General features: G+C 59.7%; 1 protein-coding gene across 2 annotated transcripts in view; it reads left to right on the top strand.

Moving 5' to 3' along the window:
- The window catches only part of OSGIN1 (oxidative stress induced growth inhibitor 1), a 32,389-nt gene that overhangs the window by 6,637 nt on the left and 12,814 nt on the right, over window positions 1–12,938 (top strand). The window contains exon 2 of one of the 2 annotated variants that reach the window (XM_086688813.1): window positions 12,709–12,807. The exons of the other annotated variant lie outside the window; for it this stretch is intronic. The gene's annotated coding sequence lies outside the window, so the exon portion shown is untranslated. The remainder of the gene's footprint in view (window positions 1–12,708; window positions 12,808–12,938) is intronic. 2 annotated transcript variants of the gene reach the window in all.

The following is a 12,938-nucleotide window of genomic DNA, read 5'->3' as shown; positions in this document are numbered from 1 at the left end:
TGAAGGGTCAAGGGGAAAGAGTGTCCCTGGCCCTGAATGAGGCCGGACCGGGGAGGGGCATGAGAGGGCTGAAGCGGGGCCGCAGAGGCTTCTCCAGACTGTCACCCGGCCATTGGTGCCCAGACTGGCTCATAGCCACTTGCAAGAGCTGATTGGCCGATTGTTCAATATCCCGGGAATTTCATGAGCCAGTTGGTAAACACACCCATTGTTAAAAAGTAAATTCTATAAACTTACAATTAATGAATCTTCTTCAAAACTAGGAAAACCCATCCTCAGAACTCCTCGCTTCTTGATGACTTGGCTGTAGTTTGCTGCCAGCTGTGGCCACGAGGTCGTCTACGCCCGCGGATCTGTGTGGTGACACGCTCCCTCGGGCCTCTTCCCAACTCCGTGTGCGGGTGCAGGGTGGGCACGTCGCTAGCTTGAAATTGACTCCGATGGGAGCATTTACACCACGGAAAGTGGCCAACACTGCAGATTAGGGCTCCCCACAGTGCCCCCCGTCCCCAGGCTGGCGGCTGAGCCCCTGCCCTCCTCCCCTGCCCCCAGACTGGCGGCTGAGCCCATGCCAAGCACTTCACCGTGCCGGCTGCTCTGTCCTCTGCCCTCCTGCCCCTGACTTCCGCTGATGGAACCCAGCCAGAAGCCAGCTGGTCAGGGCACCAGGCTCCCGGGGCTCAGACTGAGACGGAGCAGGTAGGGAACAGGTGCGGGAGAAACCGATGGACCACAGTTGGCGTGCCAGGCCTCTGCTGTCAGGGTGACAGAAGACACTTAGTGACCCCCGTCCCCTTCCATGTGGGGTGGACATCTGTGCGGGGTCTCAAGCCTCCTCAGCGCTGACCCGGGCAGCCAGCTGGGAACTGGCCCTTCCATTGGGGAGGCTCCGGCCAGTGCTCAGATTACGTATCAGAGGACGTCAGACCCGAGTAGCAAAACCCTTTCATATTCCTTAGGATAACGATAGCATCTTCTTACTCTAAGAAAGTGATGTTCCTATTCTGCCTGATGCGTCGCCAGCATCCTCACATGCCAAGGTTGAGTGGTCTGCAGACCGAAGCTGTGCCACGGTCCCTGGAGGGCTTGCGGGAACACAGACTGCCCGGCCCCCCGCCCGATGTTCTGATCCACCGGAGGTGGCGTTGCGATATCATAAGAAATACGTAATTTGGTCTTCACCCCAGGCTCCTGGCCAGAGCGCCTCAAACCTTTGTGGTTTTCTGACTGATAAACGTGCTCGGAGCATCCTTGATTCTAATAGTCGATCTTTAACCCCAGTTCCGACGCAGACGCTCTGGTGAGATCTTTCCTGGGTGATGGGGACGTCCTTTGTTCCAATGAGGTGACCCTGGGTGGCTCCAGGACAGCTTCAGGATAGGGCTGGTTGCCGAAAAGACCACGATTCGGCCCCACCCCTCATCCTCCTGGTAAGGGAGAGGGGCTGGAGGCTGGGTTCTTGGTCCATCCTGCCTGTGTGACCAAGCGTCCATAAAAGCCCTTCAGGTATGCGTTGTGAACACGTCCTTGTGCCAGGAAGGACACACCCAGCTCCACAGGGACAGAGGCTCCTGTGCTCGGGACCCTCCCAGACGTCACCCTGTGCATCTCGCAATCTGGCCGTTCACCGCCTTTGTAATAAATCAGTGATCGTAAGGAAACGGTCTTCCTGGGTTCTGTGAGCCGCTCTAGCAATTAGTGAACCTGGGGAGGGGGTCGTGGGAACCTCCGATCGGAGCCAAGTCAGACAGAGTGTGGGGGACCAGGGACCCACCCCTCGCGATTGGTGTGTGCCCTCAGGGCATCTGTGGGACTGAGCCTGTAATCTGTGGGGTCTGTGCGGGCTCCAGCTAGCATCGGAACGAATTGAACTGTGGGACACCCGTCTGGTGTATGAGAACCGGTCGGTGTGGGAAACACCCACACGACTGATGTCAGAAATACCGGGGGGGTTGAAAGTAAAGGAAAGAAAACAGTTATTCTGGGGGTGCTGGGGGGCTCAGTCGGTTGAGTGGCTCTTGATTTCAGCTCAGGTCATGAGCTCACGGTTTGTGGGATCGAGCCCCACGTCCGGCTCTGTGCTGACAGCCAGGAGCCTGCTTAGGATTCTTTCTCTCCCTCTCTCTCTCTGTCTCTCTCTCTGTCCCTCCCCTGCCAGGATAAATAAACAAACATTTAGGAAAAACAAAAGAACACAGTTTTCCTAGACAGTGAGTCTGGTGTGGGGCCTGAGAGCGTCCTGAGCTCCTGGGCGCTGACCCTGAGAATGCACCGACTGGGGTGGGCTGATCCATAAGGCTGCTCCCCCACAAATAAAAGGGTCTCGCTGTTTTATCACACCAAGCCAGGCGTGTGGCCAGGTGGACCAAGGAGACACCCGTGGGTCAGAGTTTACATTGTCTGCAGAGAGGGGACCCCCCCGCCGAGGCCCAGGAAACCGGAAGTTCGGCACAGAGTGCTCAGGACCCCTCCGGGGGTGAGGCCAGGGCATTGCCCTGGAGGAAGAAGCCTTGCTGGCAAAGTCCACCCGGGCTGAGGACAGAAGCGACAAGTGGAAAGACAGATGTCGGCGGAGAGAGGAAAACAATGACACAGGGACAAAGACGCTGGCCATTGAGGCCAAGGGATTCAGGCTCCTGGGATCTGCCTCTCCAAGGCGACGTCTGGAACAAGCAAAGGAAGGCAGAGACGAGAGAGAACATTCTGTGTGATACCTTTTAGAGCAAGTTCAAGGACAGACAGCGCTATTCTTTGGGGACAGAACTCAGACGGAGAGCGGGGCGTGTTCCCCGTCTTGACCTGGGCGGCGGTCACACGGGCATACACGTGTGCAAGCATTCATCGAGGTGCACACTTAAGCCGTGTGTGCTTTGCCCAAAGGGGGTTACACCTGGGTGTGTCCACCCAGACTCGGCCTCACCGACTCATCTGTTGCACGGTTCCCAGGCCTCCTGTGTGTGAGCTTGGAGAAAAAGTCACCGTCCGTGGCCCGGCCACACGGCATCCCCACCCCACGGCAAGCTCGGGGTCCTCAGGAGAGCCTGAGCACAAGTGGCCTCCGGGAACGAGGGGAATGTGGGCCAAAGACGCTGGTCAGGGCCTGGGGAACGTCAGTGGGTCGCCAAGATGCTCCAGTGAGATGTGACAGCACCGGGAGGCTGTCCCCAGGAGGGCACTGGAGGGACGTGTGCTCTGGGCAGAAAGGACAGTTCGTCCAGGAGGACAGAAGTGATGTGTGTTCAGGGAACCGTGAGCCTTCGGTCTGGCAGCAGCATGAGGGTCAAGGTGGGAGAAGGCCAGAATCTCAGCTGGGAAGATGGAAGGGCCCCCGCGGTGCCAGGCTTTTCCCCTAAGGGCAGAGGCTGGTCTCCAAGGGGTGTTGGGGCCGGTGGGGGCCAGCCGGGGCGCAGCTGCAGAGAGAAAGCCGTGTGCACACTCGCCCTCCCTGTGACCCAGTGGTTCCGCTCTGCTCCAGATAAACGAAAGCAGATGTCCACACAAAGGCTCGCGTGGGAACGGTCACAGCAAAAAGCTGGAAATAGCCAAATGCCCAGGAAATGGATAAACCAGCTGTGGTGTATGCACACAGTGGAACTCTGCCCGGCAATAAAAAAGCGGGAGCCACTGACCCACACATCTGTGCGAGTGAATCCCAGGGCCACGAAGTTGAGCGAAAGATCCAGACACGAGAGACAACATTCCGTGAGATTCCATTGGTGTCCAGATCCAGAGTAGGCAACACAAATGCATGGGGACAAAAGTCAGGAAAGGGGTTGATGGAGAGGACCACACCCACATGCCCTGTGACCTTTCTCCCCATGGTAAGCCCCACCCATCGACACTTTGACCTTTCTTATCTGCCCCTCACACCCCACAACACGCGCGCACACACACACACACACACACGCACGCACAGCATCCTGGAATCCGGCTGGTCCCAGATGGAGCTTCTTTCTGGGAACAGGAAGTGGCCAAAGCCTTGATTCTTTCCTGGGACGGCTGCCACAGCACCTGACCCATGCTTGCCCTCATCCTCCCCACCACCTTTTCACACTGCAGGCCTGATCCCGTCACCCTCCTCCCGGGTCTCCCCTTTGCTCTTGGGGAAAAGACCAAAATCCCTCCATGGCCCCCAAGCCTGCACGATCCGGCTCCTGTGAGCCTCCCCCACCCCACCCCCACCCCCACACTCAGGCACACCACCCTTTCAGTTTCTCAAAACTCTCCTTCCAACCTCAGGGCCTTTGCACCTGCTCTTGGCCTCACCTGCAAGACTTTTGTCCCTAGTCAGTTCTTTTTTTTTTAAATTTTTTTTTTCAACGTTTATTTATTTTTGGGACAGAGAGAGACAGAGCATGAACGGGGGAGGGGCAGAGAGAGAGGGAGACACAGAATCGGAAACAGGCTCCAGGCTCTGAGCCGTCAGCCCAGAGCCTGACGCGGGGCTCGAACTCACGGACCGCGAGATCGTGACCTGGCTGAAGTCGGACGCTTAACCGACTGTGCCACCCAGGCGCCCCGAAACATACATATATTTTAAAGAGTTCATCTTTTTTTTTTTTTTTTTAAATTTTTTTTTTCAACGTTTATTTATTTTTGGGACAGAGAGAGACAGAGCATGAACGGGGGAGGGGCAGAGAGAGGGAGACACAGAATCGGAAACAGGCTCCGGGCTCCGAGCCATCAGCCCAGAGCCTGATGCGGGGCTCGAACTCACGGACGCGAGATCGTGACCTGGCTGAAGTCGGACGCTTAACCGACTGCGCCACCCAGGCGCCCCGTCCCTAGTCAGTTCTTATACCCCCGCCCGCTTCCCAGCCCAGTTGTCTGTCTTGGGCAGCTTTTCCTCACGCTGCCCAACAGGTCAGTCTGTGAGAGCACGCCTATGGACTTAACCTCCCCACCGGGTCATCATCTCCTTGAGGGAAGGTCTGTGTCTTTCTCCTCCATCGTATGCCTGCTTCTCAGCACAGCGCCCAGCAAGAAATTCCTGCTGAGTCCCTGAAGGGCAGGGGGGCTCTGAGCTCCCTCCCTAGAGGTCACAGACCTTTTCAGGGGTCTTGGCTGAATTCCAAGGCACGTTCCTGCTGTGTGACCCTGGAGGAACCGCTTCCCCTCGCTGACCCGAGCTGCTCCACCTGGGAGATGGGGTGCCGGGCTCCTGGGACAGCTGCCTCTGAGCACAGACATCCTCGTGCCCGGGACTCTGTCCCAGAGCACTCAGGCGAAGGAAACGTCTAGGCCCTCGGTGAGCCACAGAGGTCTCAGAGCGAGGAGGCCACAGGAGCAGAGGAAAGTCTAGACTCGGGAGTGCAGTCCTCGAGTGCCAGAGAGAGGTGCACAAGCCCATCCTTGCACGGACTCGTGAGGGGAGTCGAGCCAGGCCCAGCCTGATGACATTTAGTCTCCATGCCGTGGATTCCACCGTTGAGGCCAGCATCACCTCGAGTGCGGGAACTGTCCCAAGGTCAGGCTGGTGGGGGGAGGGGGGAGGAGCGGCGGGTCTCTGCTCGTGTCAGCAGATCTCTTCAAGCCCAGACAGCCGGGCTGCGTCTCCACGGCACCAAACATGCAGGGCCTCCAGTGCCCCGCCCAGACCCGACTGCGCCCGCCACCGGCACCGCCCCTGCGCAGCAGAGGGCAGGCAGCAGAGGGGGTCGGGTGGCAGGCTGCCCGGCGCGCTGGGGAGAAGTCGGTGCAAGGGGCCTGGGGCCTGTCAGGTCCTGCCGGATGCGGCCCCGCGAGCAAGGCGGGGCCCCTGTCTAGTCAGAGAGGCACCTCTGTCCCGGCCGCTCGTCCCGGGGCCCGCGTGCCGCAGGTGTGCAGGCAAGGGACCATCCTGCTGTCCTCCTGCTGCTGGAGACGGTGGCGGTGATCGCGACCAGCAGCCAGGAGCCAGCCAGGGTTTCGTTTGGTTCCAGCTCAGGGTGGTATCGAAGGAGACTAAGTAGGTCTCCTTTCCTCCAAACGGAAACCGCTCGCGCAGGCCCTATGGAAGGAGCTGGGCGACGGGGAAGGGAGGCCGCCGCGAGGGGGCCGCCCCTCCCCGTCCCATCCCTCGGTTTGAATGTGGCCGCCGAGAGCTCCTGCCTCGGAGGGTGGTGGGAAATGCCGAGCACCTGCCTGGCGTCGGTTGGGAGGGACGACATCCTAGGTTTCATCCCGTTTGGCCCCACCTTCGGCCCTCCCCCCGGGGCGCCACTCCTGCTCCGGGCCCCCCAGCCCCGGCCCTGGGCCCCACGGCAAGAGGGCTCGTCAGCTGCTTTGCAGGATCTTCACGGGGTCTGCCCGAGGCCCCGGGGGCTCCAGAGTCGCAGCCAGAGGGGGGCAGTCCCCGGCCCCATGAAGATGCGCCCTCTAAGCGCCGCTGGGCTCCGCCGCAGAGAGGGCGCCACCCTCACAGGGTCGTGGGGGCGCAAGCACCCGAGCAGGCTGTGCTAAGGGGACGGCGACGGCTCTGTCCTGGCCTCCGCCCTCCCTCCATGACCTCCCCCGATCCCCAGACTTCTGACGTCGTCTCTTTGCCAGCAGCGGCCGTGCTTCACACCCAAGCCGAGACCCCTCGGGCCCCGCGCCTCGGCCTTCTGTGCCCAGCTGGAGAGGTCCACAGGCACCTCAGGCTGCAAGACCGTATGTGGCCACCCCCACCCCCGTCTCCCCCCTTCTTCGGCTTCTCCCCGAAGCGAATGCTCCGCCTGCCACCGTCCCACACGTGGCCCCCATCAGGAAAACGTTCTTGACGCCTCCCTGTCTCTGCTCACCCCCGGGGAGTCGGGGGGGGGGACCGGGTAGCCTGGGTCCGTCTTGGTGGGAATATCCACACCACAGGGACCGGCAGGTGCACACACCAGGGCCCTGCTCTCAGAGGGGTGAGTGGTTCACGCTGAGCCAGGCAAGAGGCTCACCTCCAGTGTCGGTCTGTCACCAAGTCCCGCTGACGCTGGCTCCAAAATGGGTGGAGATCCCATCCGTTCTGCACCCACACGGCCGGTACCTTGGTCCAAGGCAGCTTCGGCTCTCACTGGACAGCCCCCACTCTGCCCAGGACCTCCAGGGGCTCCCTGCTGCAGCCGAGCTTGTCTCCCAGCCCCTCAGGGGCCCCCTCACCCTCCTGTCCTCAAACAAGGCAACCGCCTCCCACCCTGGGGCCTCTCCTGGGAGCACGTGTGTCCTGCACCCCCAGACCGCCCCACCCCGGTTCTCTGAGTGGCCAAGCACGCCTCAGCTGACACGCGACCTCTCCAGAGCGGCTGCCGTGACACTCATCGCCCCCACCCTCGAATGCCCTCCAAAGCCCCTTCTCGTTTCTCCCCTCCGACCCTGGGCCCTTGGGCACGGAAGCGTTTGTCGCCTTTTGCCTCGTCTGGTTCGTGGCTGGGGGGGGGCTCCGATGGTTAACAGAGCACACGTCTACGAAACGCAAGCCCCAGTGGCCCCGCTTAGTCCGAGCAGCGGGAGTGGAGACCTAGCGCGGAGAGGCTTGCCCAGAGCCACGGGAAAGCAAGGCAGGGGCAGGGGCATGGCCGGCAGAGCAGGGCTCCCTGGGCGCCTGGGAGGAGGGCGAGGAGGCCCTTCCGGTCAGCTCCTGCAGGGTCCTGCCTGCATCTGAGGCCTGAGGGCAGTGGGAGCCCCTGGAGGTGGTCCAGCAGGGGAGTGCCGCCTCTCATTTGCAGTTTGTGAGCTTGCAAGAGACTCTGCGGGCCTGTGGGGCCTCAGCGGGAAAGGACGGGGCTCCGGAATCCCGTCTCCCACTTGGGCCCGGGAGCCCCGAGGCCGTCGTCGTAGGACTTCCGTGCTGGGCACCAGTGCTGTTCTGCAGAGAAACGTGCAAAATGCTCTTGGAGCTGTTCTCCTGTCCTGTCCTGTCGCTGGGAAAGGTCCGATCACATGACACTAAGTTAAATCCCGGAGGCCCTGACCCCACCTGCCCGAGAAGGCAAGGCCCCATAAACCCTGATAACGGTGGCAAACAAGGCTTTTTTTAGTAGCACGTGGGCCAAATGAAACAAAGCGAGTGATGCCCGCCCCCACCCCCCCGCTCCCCGGGGCCAAGGGGCAAAAGCCACAGACGCCAGAGACAAAACAGCTCAGGAGCGCCAGCTCCGCTTCTGGCCTCTGGGTCCAGGACAATAAACCTGGGCCGCTCGGGAAGGGCCCGGAAGCTTGTTGGAAGGGCTGGTCCGACGGCCCTGGCAGCCCGGAGTCTGGGGGGCTTCCTTCCGCTGCAAGCCTACCTCTCAGCATGCCAAGGGGCCTGGGGCTTGCAGGTCGATGGCAGGACCCTCAAGGGCAGGGACCAGGAGGTGGGGCCCCAGTTTTCCGACAGACGAGGCGCCAGCTAAACCTCCAGCCCTAGACTGCAGGTTACTTACGATTTACGAGCCTGTAGGGAGAGAGGCACTGCACCCCCAAGGGCCTAGCGTGGGCTCATCCAGGGCAGTCAAGTCAAAGGACTGTGCAGGCGTAGGCAGAGCCTTTGATGGAATTTCTTGTCCTCTCCTTCAGCAGCGCATCAAAACCTGGAGGGAATCACCCAGAAGCCTCGTGAAAGTGCAGGTTGTGGGGCCAGGGCGGGGGCCTGAGCCTCTACGTTTCTGATAAGCTCCGAGGTGCTGCTGCTGCTGGTCCGGGGACCACATTTCCAGAACCACTGGCCTCAAGGACATTTGGGGGGAGTGGGGCTCTGGGCTGGGTGGCTGGAGCGTCCGCATGGTGATACACAGAGGGGAGGGGTGTCCGCCTCTCCCTGAGGACCCACAGCCTCCCTGAGGACCCACGAGCTACCTGGGGGACAGGGATTATCCCCTCTGTACTACAGATGAGGAAACTGAGGCTCGGAGAAGTGAAGTAATGAACCCAAAGACACATCGGAGCTGATGCACAACCCATGGTCTCTGACTTCACAGACACTGTGTGCTCCCCTCTGCCAATGGTGGAGCCGTGTCTCCTGGAGGAAGAAAGGACCTCTACTGGCGTGCCACAGGGCTCTGTCTTCAACCTCAGCCAATTCCCAGTGGTCACCTTAGACTGAAATATACGTCAGGCACGCCCGTCCATGCGCCTATGACATAAAGAGGGCTTTATTCACGTTCGGCAGTGTTTCCAGAGGCTATCTGGAAAGTCTGGAAGCAACGAGACTCATTAATTCATTCAGTCACTGTTTACTGAGCTAGCACTGTGTCCCAGGCCCCGTGCTGGACGCCTGCAATTCATCTGTGAACAAAACACAGGAGGCCCTCGGCTCAAAAATTGTCTCCACTTAGGATGACTATTGTTGTCTGTTATGCAAAGGTAATAGGAATTCGAATTCAAAAATCCAGCTGAGACTCCTTGGCCTCCACTGTGGGCCCAGCTTCCTCTTTTCTCCCCAATATGTTCCGGTTCCTGCCCCCAGCCCCCCCCCCCCCCCCCCGTGTCTTTGGCTCCCGACCTGCGCTTTTCAAAGGCTGTGGAGTATGTCTGTCTGGGCCTTCGCCACCACGCACAGACCCACGGTCAGCAGCGGGCGCGGGAGTCGCTCACGGCCTTTGCTGTTAATATCGGCGCCTTTGCGGGGGGACGTGGGGGGAGGGGGTCTCCTGGCTTATCGTAGCTGTTTCCTGCAGGGGGGGTCCCCGGAATTCCGGGCTCACGGTGTGGCGGTGCAGATGCCTGGGCGGTGGCCTAGAACCGAGTCGGGGAACGTGAGTCGCGTGCGGTAAATGAGTAAGGGGACGTAGCGGTGCGTCCAGTGGTGGAGTCGGTGGTTCTTTGGGACTCCGGCAAGACCCCCACTGGGGTCACCAGCAGTCCTGGTGGTCTGGCTCCTCTGAAGCCGATTCCTCTTTTAGGCCTCATGACTCTCCCCGCAGCTGCGTGCGGAATGTGGTTGACAAAGGACCGGCCGCCAAGGTGGGAGGGGCTCCTCCCCCGGGGCCAGGGGCTTTCTGCTCGTCCCCTGCAGCTGCCAGGGCAGAGGCTCCCGGCCCCGCTGCACACGGGGACTCCCCGGAGCCAGCTGCACCCCAGCCCAGCGAGGTCAGAATCTCTGGGACCGAGGCCTGGGCGTTAGTATAGCTTTAGGTTCTCGCTGGGCGAGTCCCATGCGCAGCGGGGCTTACAGTTCTGCTCTGCCATCGGCCTCTCACGTGCAAGACGTGGAAGCTCAGAGGGGTTAAGTCACCTGCCCAAAGTCACCCAGCTGAAAGTGATGGGGTCAGAGTCCCCATTTGTCTCACTCCTGGGCAGAACCCCCTGTCCACCCTGACTGTAGGGCAGGTACATTCACTCTCCTGCCATAACTTTCTCCCTGGCTTTTCAGGAGGAGGGGGAATCAGGAGGCAGAGAGTGTGGCCGCAGGCTGGGGCTGAGCCCCCCCCATCAGACTCTCCTCTGGGGGCCAACCCCACACTCCGCCTGTGGTTCCTGACTGCCCCCCCAGCTCTCTCCGTGGGTGGGAAGAGGGCCCAGCCCCCCCCCCCCCCACCACAGCTTTGACCTCATCTCCCCAGGCATCTGTGGTGATTCCCTGGGTCGTGAACCCCCGCTGGCAGCTCCCACCGCTGTCCTGGGGCAGCCTGCGTGGCCCTGCCACCAGACAGCCAGATTTCATTCCGGGTCCCCTCTGCCACCCCGTTGGAAACAGTGGCCTTGGGCAAGTCCCCCTGGGTTTCTTCATCTGTAAACTAAACTTGTTGTTGAAAATATTTGCCCACCCTCTGGTTGTGGGGAGTCAGTGAGATAAGGTGGTGGCAAAGCTCCGTGAGTGGGGAAGGCAAATATTAGCTGTACTGTCATGTGCCGGAAGAGCCTGGTCCCGTTGTGCCAGGGCAGCTGGAAGAACCCGGTCACAGTCCCACTCTAACCGCGCGCCGTGACTTGGGGTCGCATCTTAACATTCCCTGGGCCTCAGCTTCCTCACCTGTAGCATGGGAAAATAAGAGCCCCGTGCAGACTTTTCTCACTGGACTCGTGTACTGATTACATGCATCCGTCCCCGAAACGCCTTACAGTGTGGGCACCTCAGAAAGAGGGTGACTGTGGTGGCAGGTAGGCCCTTCGGGAGAGTTCCCGGGCCATGCCTCTGTGCTCCAGGCAGGAAGGAGACTGTCCCTTCCTTAGTTCATGGTCTTCCTTTTCCCCGGAAGGGTCCAGACTCTGCAGTCCCAGCCCCTGGCGCAAGCCCCTGTTCTGTCGCTCATGCTGTGTGCCCTCAGGCTCAAGACTGGCCTCTCTGAGCCTCAGCTGCGTGTAAAGCACTTTCTGTCCACGCCTGGAGGTGCCTGGCCAGTGGCAGTGCTCTGGGAGCCACCACGGGGAAAAGGGAGGCGGAAGGGCCAGAAGCAGCCCCTGGGAATAGTCCTAGGACTTTGTGGGGAGAGAGAAATCGCGGTTTTGACAGGGGATCCTTCCAATGTCAGGACCCCCAGGGGAGCGCCCCGAAGCCAGCCTGTCCTCACTTCCACTGGTTCCCCAGCACCCAAGCAGCTGCAGGGAGCTTGGGGGAGGCCCGGGGGGCGGGGGGCTGCTGTGTCTGAGCTCCTTCCTCCTGCTGGGCCCCTCCCTCTGCTGTCACCACCTTGCACGGCCAGTGCCCAGATGGGAGAACTGAGGCTCAGAAGGGAAACGCCTCTCCCACGTCTCCCTGTCCGGCTGCTTGCTGCGCTGCGGACGCCGGATGGGTGTGATTTCTCAAGGACTGAGAGTGTTCCTGGAACACGGCGGGACTTTCACTGCTAAATCCAGGAATGTCCCGGTTTGCATGACCAGCCGGCACCAGGTGCCAATGTCCAGTAAAAGCCTAAAAAGGGCCACAGGCATGCATTTTCCAGATGCCGCACTAGTCACGTAAAAAGAAACAGGTGAACACTATTTTAATGCTTTGTCTTATTTAACCCAAGATGTCTAAAATATTCTCATTTTACCATGTAATCCATATAAAAACGATTGAGACATTTTCCCTTCCTTTTTTTTTTTTTTTTTTTATTGTACTATTCAAAACTTAGTGTACTTTATGCTTACGGCTAGATTTGCCAAATAAAATAGAGGCTGAAATTAACTGAATTTCAGATAAACAATGAAAAAAAAAATTGTTTCGTCTAAGTACATCCTAAATATTGCATGGAATCTATTTACACTAAAAGCTTGTATCTTATCTGCAGTCCGGTTGCCTGAGGGCCTGTATTTGTGTTTGCTTCGTCTTGCAACCTTCGTTTCAGTACATCTGGATCCAGGCGCTCACATTCCAGATGCTGAAGGGGACGGGGCAGGTGTGGAGGGGTCGGGGCGCCCAGTGGAGTCCCAAGAGAGCCAGTCACCCAAAGTCAACCTCCACAGACCTGCCTTCCCTCTCCATGGTCCCCAACCACCGTCCCTTTGTCGCCCGTGACATATCTGTCTATGTCTTGGCCAAGCTTTTTGGAAGCAAGTCAACACATTCTATTTCCCACAATCTCCTGGCAGATAAACAGGCGACGGGGAAGAAAGTCCACATCTCGCCCACAATTCTCTGTATCAGCAGATTTTCAAAATTCGGAAAAGGGATCAGGGCTAGCGGGGGCCACGAGGCAGGTCAGGAGGAAGGACAGGCCAGACCCAGAGATGGGGGACCCAGGCGCCCACCTCCTTCCCGGGCTTTCCTTTCTGGACCCCGAACCTCATCCTCGCCCCACGTGGGCTGAGACGCTCCAAGTGGGAACCTCTGACCCGGGGTGTCTCTCTCTGCCTCAGTTTACACATCCAAACACACTGGAAGTTCCAGACCAGAGCCCTGGGATGGGGAGGTGGAGACGACGAGGCGGCCGGGCAAAGATACAGCCTGCAGCAGAGGTATGTCTGTGGAAGCCGCACTCCCCAGGCTGTCCCTGGGCTCCTGGTGCATGGACGGTGCCCGTTCAGAGTGTCGGGGAGCGTTGGAAACAAGGCCACGGCTGGAACGGCCACAGCCGTTGGAAACAGCC

The sequence above is a fragment of the Puma concolor genome, chromosome E2 (genome assembly GCF_028749965.1).
Source record: "Puma concolor isolate L17-30 chromosome E2, mPumCon1.1.hap2, whole genome shotgun sequence".
NCBI lineage: Eukaryota > Metazoa > Chordata > Mammalia > Carnivora > Felidae > Puma > Puma concolor.
This window is presented reverse-complemented; position numbering and strand designations above follow the sequence as displayed.